The sequence below is a fragment of the Petaurus breviceps genome, unplaced genomic scaffold (genome assembly GCF_028583685.1).
Source record: "Petaurus breviceps papuanus isolate PSGF00001 unplaced genomic scaffold, PetGlider_PUasm1.0 181, whole genome shotgun sequence".
In the NCBI taxonomy this organism is placed as follows: domain Eukaryota; kingdom Metazoa; phylum Chordata; class Mammalia; order Diprotodontia; family Petauridae; genus Petaurus; species Petaurus breviceps.
The window spans coordinates 498,531-509,371 of record NW_027185784.1 but is presented as its reverse complement, the minus strand read 5'-3'; the positions used below and the strand labels follow the sequence as shown (position 1 = coordinate 509,371).

The 10,841-nt window shown below is 35.9% G+C and overlaps 1 pseudogene; it reads left to right on the top strand.

The window, feature by feature from the left end:
* The first annotated feature begins 4,896 nt into the window (after positions 1-4,896).
* On the top strand, positions 4,897-5,946 carry LOC138160413 (large ribosomal subunit protein mL64 pseudogene; annotated as a pseudogene).
* The last annotated feature ends 4,895 nt before the right edge of the window (positions 5,947-10,841 follow it).

The following is a 10,841-nucleotide window of genomic DNA, read 5'->3' as shown; positions in this document are numbered from 1 at the left end:
TTTCTTTTTGGCGGCTTGCAGTATTTTCTCCTTAACCTTGTAATTCTGGAATTTGGCTACTATATTTATTGGAGTTTTCTTTTTGGAATCTCTTTCAGGAGGAGTCTGGTGAATTCTTTCAATAAATATTTTACCTTATGATTCTAGGACTTCAGGACAGTTTTTTTTTTTTTGGCTTGTTGGAAGGCAATAGGGTTAAATGACTTGCCCAAGGTCACACAGCTATTTGTGTGTGTGTGTGTGTGTGTGTGTGTGTGTGTGTGTGTGTGTTAAGTTTCTGAGGCCAGATTTGAACTAAGCTACACTTGACTCCAGGGTCAGTGCTCTATTCACCTCACCACCTAGCTGCCTCTGGAGAGTTTTCTTTGACAATCTCTTGGAGGTTGTTGTTCAGGCTGCTTTTTTCATCATGGCTTTCCATTAGACCCACAATTCTTAGGTTATCACTCCTGGATCTGTTGTCCAGGTCATTGTGTTTCCAGTGCAATATTTTACACTTTCTTCTAATTTTTCAGTCTTCATGTTTTGCTTGATTTATTCTTAGTGCATGATAGAGTCCTGAGCTTCCCTCTAACTGATTCTAAATTTTAGTGAATCATTTTCTTTGGTTAGTTTTTGAAGCTCCATTTTTAGGGAGGTATTTTCTCCAGTTAGATTTTTGAACCTCCTTCCCAGTTCACAAATTTTACTTTTTATTTAAGGATTTGTTTTCTTCACTGTGACTTTTTTTCCAATTTGGTCACTGTAGTTTTAAATTTATCTTCCACATCTTTAATTTGGCTTTTAAAATCTTTCTTGAGCTCCTCCAAGAATGCTTTTTTGGCTTAAGACCAATTCATATTTCCTTCTGTGGTCTCAGGTGTGACTACAGAGTACATGTCTTCCTCTGTATTTGGTTGTTCTTGCTTGCTATAATAAGCTTGGATCAATTTTCTTGCATTTCTCTTCTCAGTTTTCTTCTTTCCCTTTGTTGTTTCCTATTTCCTAATTTCTCAGGCTGGGAGCTAAGGGTCTGGTTGTTTACTTTGTGTGCAGTCTGGGTGTCTAGACCAAAACCAAGGCCAGGATTCTCAGTGTTTTTGGCAGTGCTGGTGTCTTCAGATTCCTCTGGTAGTGCTGAGGTCCATCTGTCCTTGTTTTGTTAGTGCTTGCTGGCTCCAACCCCTGGGCTTTGGGAGCTCTTGCTGTTGAGGTGATGTGGTGTTTGTTGGAACCCCTGCAGCCCTTCACTTCAGACTCCTTACTGCCTCAGTTACACCCATTCTCTGTGATTCCTAAGCCTGAAGCTATTTACCCTATAATAGGATTTTACTCTGGGTGGGATATTTACCTCTGGGTTTTCTAGGTCAGGGAGGGGGAATCTGAACAGCTAGAGTTTACTTTGCCATCTTGGCTTCTGGAAAATCAGGTAAGTGATTTTTAAGCTTCCAGGTTGTGGGCTGATAGTCCCATGAGAAGCTGCTTTCTCTGCTGTGGGCCCTGAGCTTTCTCTAACCCAGCTTGGACCCTCCTTCCTGCACCAGTGAGACTGCTGCGAATTGTGCATGGGGTGGGTGAGTCTGCTGGCTGAGGCTCCTTTTCACTTTGCTGTAGTCTACTCTCTAGTCTGTGCTGGGGCAGCTGCACTCCCCCCTACCAGACCCACTTTATTGGGCTGTATTGTGATAAGCTCCTTCTCCCAGTGGATTCTGTCACTCTAAAATCCATTCAGATTTACTTTTTAAAGTTTAGTAATGGGATTCATGGAGGATCTTAGAAAAGTTACTGGGTACATTCCTCCTTCATGGCTCCACCCACTATACTTTTTCTTCTTGATCTGTTTTCCATATTAGTTGTTTTTCTTAAGAGTTGTTTCACATTCTCTCCTAGTTAGCATCAACGAACTTGTTATATATATATATATATATATATATATATATGTATATATATACACACACACACACACACATATATATATATATATTTTTTTTTAATTCTTGATCTCTTTTAACTTCAATGACTCTCTCTATCCCAATTCTGGTTTGTCAAGGAGTTATTTTCTTCCTTAAGATTCTGGATCTCCTTTTTTCTAATTGGTTTACTTTTTTCATAATCTTCTTGTTTTTCTTGTATTATTCATCTTTTTCTTTTTAGTTTTTCATTAGTCTCTCTCATTTGATTTTTAAAGTCTTTTTAAAGTTCTTCAATGAATTCATTTTGGGCAAGTGACCATTTGACATTACTCTTGGGATAGAAGGGGGTTTCTTTGTTTCAGTATCCTCCTCTGAAGCCAAAATCCAGTCTTCTTTATTCCCATAGCAGGTCTCTCTGTTTGAACTATTTCTTCTTTGCCTGTGATTTTTTTTTTTTTAAGTAATAGTATAATTTCTTCTAGTCCTGAGTTGAGGGGATGGTACTTGTGACCTTATATCCTCTTCAGTTCTCCCCTCTGACCTTGAACTCATTTAAGACCTTCAACCTCAGGGAAGTGCCCATAGTCAGCAGTAGCCACACTTCCCAGTCATCAGTGTCCCCACCCCCCTGCTTCTGCACTCACTGGGCAGATGTGTGCTTACTATTTCTCATCCTCACTGAGTCTCCTCAGCACAGCTGGGTCTGGTATTCCTTTTCACCAGAGGTTCCATAGATCTTCTCCAGCTCAGATGCCCAACTCCCCTTACTGTCCCAGGGTAAAAGTTCCTATGGCTGTGGAGGAGGAAGCCTCCCAAATAGCTAATCTCAGGACTTGTCCTTTGTTGTTTAAGTGGTCCCTAGCCTGGAGGTTTTACTTTTCATAGGGATGAAAGCTTATCCTGGGATTTTTCTTCAGATCTTCTGTGATTGTCCCAGGAGGACCCCTTTTCTGCCTCAACTCTCATTAATTTTCTCCACTTTACATGTGTACTGACATTCTATTTTATCTTTTGTTGTGGAGGGAAATCTTGAGAGCTTGAAATTTTCTGACCTACTCTACCATCTTCCTGCCTTTTTTTTTTTTTTGGATCTGTTTCTTCTTTCACTGCTGTGACTGATATGGTAGTGTGCTTTACATGAAGGACATGTATAAACTATATCAAACTGCTTACCATTTTCAGAAGAGGTGAGGGGAGAGAGGGAGAAAATTTTGGAAGTAAAAATGAATGCTAAAAATTTCCTTGACACGTAACTAGGGGGGAAATAAAATACCATTATACTTTATAACAAAACTCTTATTTGTTTGTGACACTACTATCCTTTCATCCTACTGGTTGGGTCCCTCTTTCTCATTCACATATTTTGCTTCATTATATTCATCATAATACCTAACTATAAGTGTTTCCAAGTTTCATTCCTGGGAGTCTTATATTTATCCATCATGTATTTCCATACATACTTGTGTTCTCCAAGAGAATTTAAAACCCTTGTCCATATGGATTGTTTCATTGTTTATACTTCTATCCAAAGTGCCTAGCACGGTACCTGGCATATAATAGTTATTTAATTAATGTTTTTTTCATTGTTTTATTGATACATCTTTTGTAAATCTCAGTTATCCTAATCTTCATTCTCATAAAGACATTTATGGTCTATCCTGTTCCTCTCACCCCCTACACATATCTAGGTAGTACTATGGATAGAGTGGTGAACCTAGTGTGAGGAAGACCTGAGTTCAAATCTTAACTCATGAACTTGCTAGGAATATGACTCTAGGCAAGTTGAATTCTATTCACCTCAGTTTTCTCAACTGTAAAAAAGGTATAATAATAGTATCTCCTTTACAGTGTTATTGAGAGCATCAGATCAAATGAGATAAGAAGTATAAAACATTTAGCACAGACCTTGATACAATGAAGGCACTATATATGTCTTGCCTTCTCTTATCTTTCTCTCTGTCTTTCCAATCACCCCACATTTGATATCTAGCAAGTTCAATTATGCAGTGTCCTCTTCCTTGAATCCCTAACCACTTTGTTGCATCACAAATTGTGTTTTGCAAAATGTTACCACCCTGTTTTCACCACCATATACCATTTCCTCTATATTTTCATTCAGCTAAACACTGTTGAACACAGAAAGAAGCCAGAGAACCACGTGGAGTATATCCAATATAAAGCTATGTTCTCTCATTAAAAACACACCCTCTCTACTCAGTGACAAATTCTTTATTCTCTGCTTTACTTTATATCATTTAGTATGGTGGTGGGATGTCCTGGTGGTGACAAAAGTTGCAGTAGCTTTTTGGAGCTCTCAAATGAGAGCCATTAAGGAGACCTGACAACTTGTCAGAAAGATTAGAAGGTTCCCCTTTGATAGCTCTGGATGCACAATCAGACTCTGTTTGGCAACTCCTTTGCCTATACCCACTTCTGGGTAATGATTCAAATGCAAAGAGAAGCATTTTCTGTCAAGAGAGTGGAAACACTAAGGGACAGTTTCATTTCTGGTCTAAAGTTGGGAGGAGCAGTATCAGTAGCAATCACAGGGAACTGAGGTCCCTATGCTGGGTAAGAACTAGAATACATAGTAATAGAGCATTGAGCACACTTCTCCCCAGATTGTACGATCCTGGAAGCACTGAAAATGTTCAAATTCATAGAACTAGTTCCGAATATAACAGCACAAAAAGCCTGAAGCTTGAAACAGTGGATCTCCCGTATCCCCACAAAGAACTAGGAATAGAGTCCAATACTAACATAAAGTTCTAAACCAAGAAATAGGGTGGGAAATAAATGATCAAATAACAAAAAGGACCCAAGCAAAGGAAATAAAACACTGCAATGGTGACTGGGAAGATGAAGACACAAACTTAGGAGAATACAATGAATTCAAAATAGCTACAAGCAAAGCCTCAAAGTGGGGTGGGGTATATTGGACACTAGTCCATGAAGATTTCCTGGAAAAGGTAAAATGGTTTTAAAAATCAAGGAAGGGACCATGATGGCGGCGCCCGTGCTGCGGGCGTGTGGCGCGCGGGTGATGCGGGCTCACCCGGGGGCCCCGGTCTCCCGTGCGGGCCCCAGTCTCCCGCGCCTATCGGGCCGGCCGCCCCCTCTCCGTCCGCGCAAGCCCTTCACCCCAGACCCGGCGGATTCTCTGACCCCGTGTTAGCAGCTGCATCCCCGCTTCTCCGCCAAGCAATTCCGGCGGTTCGGGACTGCGTCCGGGGTGGCCCCGGGCTCGCTGTGGCCCACGCCCTCTCCGCTCCCGGAGCTGGAGGCCGAGGAGCGCGAGTGGCAGCCGAGCCTGAGCTCCATGCAGGAGTCGTTGCGGGCCCGCGCCGAGGCTCAGAAGCGAGAGCGGTGGGAGAGGGAGCAGCTCATTGAGGCCAAAATGGCCCAGATGCCACAAATGATCATGGCCTGGAGACAGCAGCAGCGAGAACGCTGGGAGAAGGCCCAGGCAGAGAAGGCCCGGAAGGCTCGGCTACAGGCAGAGGCGCAGGACAAGCTTGGCTATGATGTGGACCCGAGAAGCTCCCGCTTCCAAGAACTGCTACAGGAGCTGGAGAAGCAGGACCGAAAGCATCTCAAGCAGCAAAAGAAGCAACAGAAGGAGATGGCAAGAATGGCAGCCCTGCAGACAGCTACAGAGGCCACCAAGAGCCTGTGAGCCCTGGCCTTGAGGGGCATGGTGACCTGGAGTATGCTGAAAACCCTTCCAATAAAGCTTAGTGCCCAGTAAAAAAAAAAAAAAAATCAAGGAAGAGTGGTAGTGGGAAAGTATGTAAAGAAATGAGAGCAACGGAAGAGCATTATAAAGATAACTAATAGCTTAGTAAAAGAAACAAATAAAATGTTAATAAAAACCTTAAAAAAATTGGCAAAAGGGAAAAGAGAGGAACAAAAATACACTGAAGAAAATAGTTAAAAATTAAAATTGGAAAACTGGGAGCTAATGATTCCATGAGATATAAAGAAACAATTAAACAAAGTCAACAAAAGGAAAATATAGAAAAAAATGAAATATCTCATCCAAAATACAACTAACTTGAAAAATAGACCGAGAGAAAATAAAGTAAGGATTAATGAATCACTTAAAAACATAAAAGTCTAGACATAATATTTCAAGAAATTATCAGAGAAAGCTCTTCCAATATGCTTGAAACAGAAAGTGAAATAGAAATTGAAAGAATTCAACAAACATCTTAAGGAGATCCCAAAATGAAAACTTCCAGGAATATTAAAACTAAATTCCAAAGATCAAAGGTCAAAGAGAAAATACTTTAAATAGCTAGAAAGAAGTCATTTGAATACTGTGGATCCACACACTGGTTCACACAAGATTTAGCAGTTAAGATATTAAATAATTGAAGGTTTTGGAAAATGATACTCTAGAAAGCAAAAAAAAAAAAAAAAACCTGATCACAAACAAGAATAAATTGCCCAGCAAAACTAGGCAAAATCCTTCAAGAGAAAAAAATAGATGTTTAAAAAAATAGAGAACTTTAAAGCACTCCTGATGAAAATAACAGAGCTGAATTTAAAATTTGACTTTTAAATACAAGACTGTAGATAAACATAAATAAATATATATATATATATATACATAAAGAAAAAAAGTAAAAAATAAGAATAGAATTTTTAAAGATTTTAGGTATGATAGAGTTTTGAAGAAAATTGAATCGAAATAGAAAGTATTATGTCTATATTCTCAGCTATATACCACAGTTTCACACACACAAAAAATGACCATAAATTAGGGCATAAAAAATAAACAAAAACTTACAACCAGAAGCAGAAAATCAGAAGTAGTAAATGCATCCTTTTCAGATAATGATGAAATAAAATTTATATATAATAATTAGCCATGGAAACATAGATGGAATATTAATTGTTAAGTAAATAATCTAATACTAAAGAATAAGTAGGTTAAAGAACACATTGTAGAAACAATAAATAATTTATTTAAAGAGGATGACAGTTATGAGACAACATACTAAAATTTACAGAATGCAGTCAAAGCAGTACTTAGGGAAAATGTACATCTTAAACCACATATCAGTCAATAGAGAAGATCAATGAACTGGCATGCAAATAAACAAAAGAACTAGAAAAAAATCCTCATTTAAGCATAAATTTGGAAATCTTGGAAAATTAAATGTGATATTAATAAAATTGTAAGTAAGAAAATCATCAAATTAATAAATAAAACAAAAGCTTCTTATATAAAAGAAACTAAAATAGATAAGCAATTGATTAAATTGATTAAAAAAGAGGAGCTCAAATTGCTAATATACAAAAGGAAAAGAATGACTGTATCAACAGTGAAAATTAAACTAGATCTATTAGGAGCCATTTTTGCCAAAATATCTTCCAGTAAATCTGACAATCATGTAAAATTAATAAATAGTTGTAAAATATAATTTACCCAGATTAGCAGAAGAAAAAGAATATTTAAATAACTATATTAGAAAAAGAAATCAATGAGCTGCCTAAGGAATAAAAAATCCTCAGGAACAATTGAATTCATAAGTGGATTATACTAAACATTTAAAGAACAATTTATTTCAATAATATACAAACTGAGAAAACAGGGAAAGAAGACCTCCTACCAAATTTCTTTTATGCCATAAATACCATTTTCTTACTTACTCAGGGAGAACAAAAGCAGAAAAAAGAAAACTGTAGAACCACTTCTTTAATGAGTATGAAATGCAAAAATTTTAAATAAAATATCATCAAGGAGATTGTAGCAATATATTACAAAGATCATAGATGATGACCATTTGTATGAGGAATTCAAGCCTGGTTATATATTAGGAAAACTATCAATGTAATTTGCAGTATTAATAACAAAACCAAGAGATATAATAAGATTGTCTCAATAGATGCAGAAAAAAATTTTTTTGACAAAATACAACCCCCATTCCTATAAAAAAAGTGCTAGAAAGCAAAGAAATAAATAGTGCTTTCTTTAAAATGATAAATAGTATCTATCTAAAACCACCAGGAAGCATAATCTGTAATGGGGAAGTTAGAAGCCTTCCCAATAATATTGAGAGTAAAACAAGAATGTCCATATTTACTACTATTATTCAGTATTGTACTAGAAGTTCTAGCTATATAATTGGGCTCCTCTCAGCAATGCAAGGTTATAAAACAATTCGAAAAGAATCATAATGTTTCGATCCAGAGAAAGAGCTACAGAGTCTGAATGTAGACTGAAACAAATTACTTGCTCTCTTTTGTGTTTATTTTTTGTTTTGTTTTGTTCCTTCTTTCTCATTGTTATTCCATTGGTCGTAATCCTTTTTTTTACAACTTAACTAATGTTTAATGTAAAGGTATTTGTAGAACCTATATTTCATTGAATGGGGGGAGGAAGAGAAGGAGGGTAGAAATTTGAAGCTCAGGGGATCATGAAACTGAATACTGTAAACTAAAAGTAAACAAATAAATTTAATTAATAAAAAAAAATTCTAGCTGTAGAAATAAGAAGAGAAAAAAAATTGAAGGAATACAAATAGACACTTGGGGAAAAACGCACTCTTTGCAGATGATATAATGTTAGATAACACTAGAGAATCAATTAAAAATAGTTGAACAAATAACTTCAACCTTCAATTAAAAATAGTTGAACAAATAATTTCAACCAAGTTGAAGGATAGGAAATAAACACACACAAATCATCAGGAGTATTACATATTACCAATAAAATCTAGGAAAAAGATAAATTGTATTTAAAATAACTGTAGACAGTATAAAATTCTTGGGAGTCTAAATGCCAAGACAAACACAAGAACAACATACTTTTCATACAAATAAAGACTGATACAAATAATTGGAGAAACATTAATTGCTCACTGGTAGGTTGAATCAATGTAATGGAAATTAACAATTCTAGGGGCAGCTAGATGGCACACTGAATACAGCACCAGCTCTGGATTCAGGGGGAACTGAATTCAAATCCTATCAGAGACTCAACACAAAAACTAGCCTGTGACCTTGTGCAAGTCACTTAACACTAATTGCCCTACTTTCCCCCCTCCATAAAGCAAAAAAAAAAATCAAAAATGACAATTCTATCTAAGCTAATTTGCTTATTCAGTGGCATACCAATCAGACTGCCAAGTGATTTTTAATAGAACTAGAAAAATTTGTAACCAAATTCATCTGGAAAAACAAAAGGTCAGATATAACATGGGAATCGATGAAGAAAGATGGCCCAGCACTTCTAGATTTCAATCTATATTACAAAAGAGTAATCATTTAAATGATTTTTTAGTGCCTAAGAAATAGAGTGGTAGATTACTGTAATAGACTATGTACATAATACACAATAGTAAATGAACATAATTTAGGGTTTGATAAACACAGGGATCTGAGCTTTCGGGATAATAACTTTTTTATTGATGGAAATTGATGGGAAAACTGAAAAGCTGCTTGGTGGAAACTAAGCATAGATCAGCATCTTACCCTGTATACCAAGATAAGGTAAAAATGAATAAATAATTTAGGCATAAAGGATGATATAATAAATAACTTAGGGAAGCATAAATAAGTTAGAGAAGTATGGAAAAATGAAGCTGTCAGATCTATGGAAAGAGTTTATGACTAAACAGGAGACAGAGAGAGTTATGGCAAGTAAAATAGATGATTTTGATTACCTAAAATTAAGCATAGTTTGCAAAAATAAAACTAATGAACCCCAAGATAGAAGGTGAACAGGAAACTAGTGAGAAAAAAAATATATATATATAGCAAATTTCTCTCATAAGGGTCTCATTCTTCAAATACAAATCCAGGCAAATTTGTAAAAAAAAATAAAAAGCCACTCCTCAGCTGATAAATGGTCAGATGAAAGAACAGTTTTCAGAAGTAAAAAAAAAAAAATCAAAGCTAGCAATAGTTCCATGAAAAAATACTTTCTACCACTACTGAATACAGAAATGCAAATGAAAACAACTGTGAGATACCATCTACCACCTATCCATGTGGCTAACATGACAAAAAAGTCAAGTGACAAAAGCTGGAAGGGATGTTGAAAAAAATGTGATGCAAATGCACTGTTGGAGTTGTGCACTAGTCTAGCAATTGTATAGAACAATTTGGAACTCTTTCCAAAGAGCTGTAAATATAAGCAGACCCTTTGATCCAGGAATACCCCACTTCTAGGCTTGTATCCCAAAGAGATCAAAGAAAAGGGGAAAAGGACTTATTTGTACACAAATATTGATAGAACCTATTTGTGTTGATAAAGTATAGGAAATCAAAAAGAAACACATTACTTGCAAAATTACTGAATTCATGGTATATGATTATGATGAAATATTATTTTACTATATGAAATGAAAAGCAGGATGATTTCAGAAAAAAAGCTGAGAAGACTTATATGAACTGATGTAAATTGAAGTGAGTTGAATCAGGAAAACATTGTAAACAGTAACAACAATATGTAAGGATGACGACATGTCAAAGACTTCACTATGAAGAGCAATATAATGATTAAAGATAATTCCAAGGGACCTGTAATGAAAAATGCTACCCACCTACAGAGAGAAAAGTGATAAATTTTGAATGTAGATTGATGCATACTTTTTAACCTTTTTTTGGTTTTATTATAATTGTGGGGTTTTTTGTAATATAGCTAGTGTGGAAATATATTTTGAATGACCTCATATACATGATTAAAATCAAATTGCTTGATTTCTCAATGAGGTCAGGGAGAAAGATAATTTGGAATTCAAAACTAAAAAAATTGTTAATTTTTACATATTAGTGAGAAATATTTAATGAAATTAATAATTTCAAAGGCAGAAACAAAAAAGAAAGGAAGGGAGAAAGAAAGAAAAATAAAGGAAGGAAGAAAGGAAGGAAGAAAGAAAGAAAGAAAGAAAGAAAGAAAGAAAGAAAGAAAGAAAGAAAGAAAGAAAGAAAGAAAGA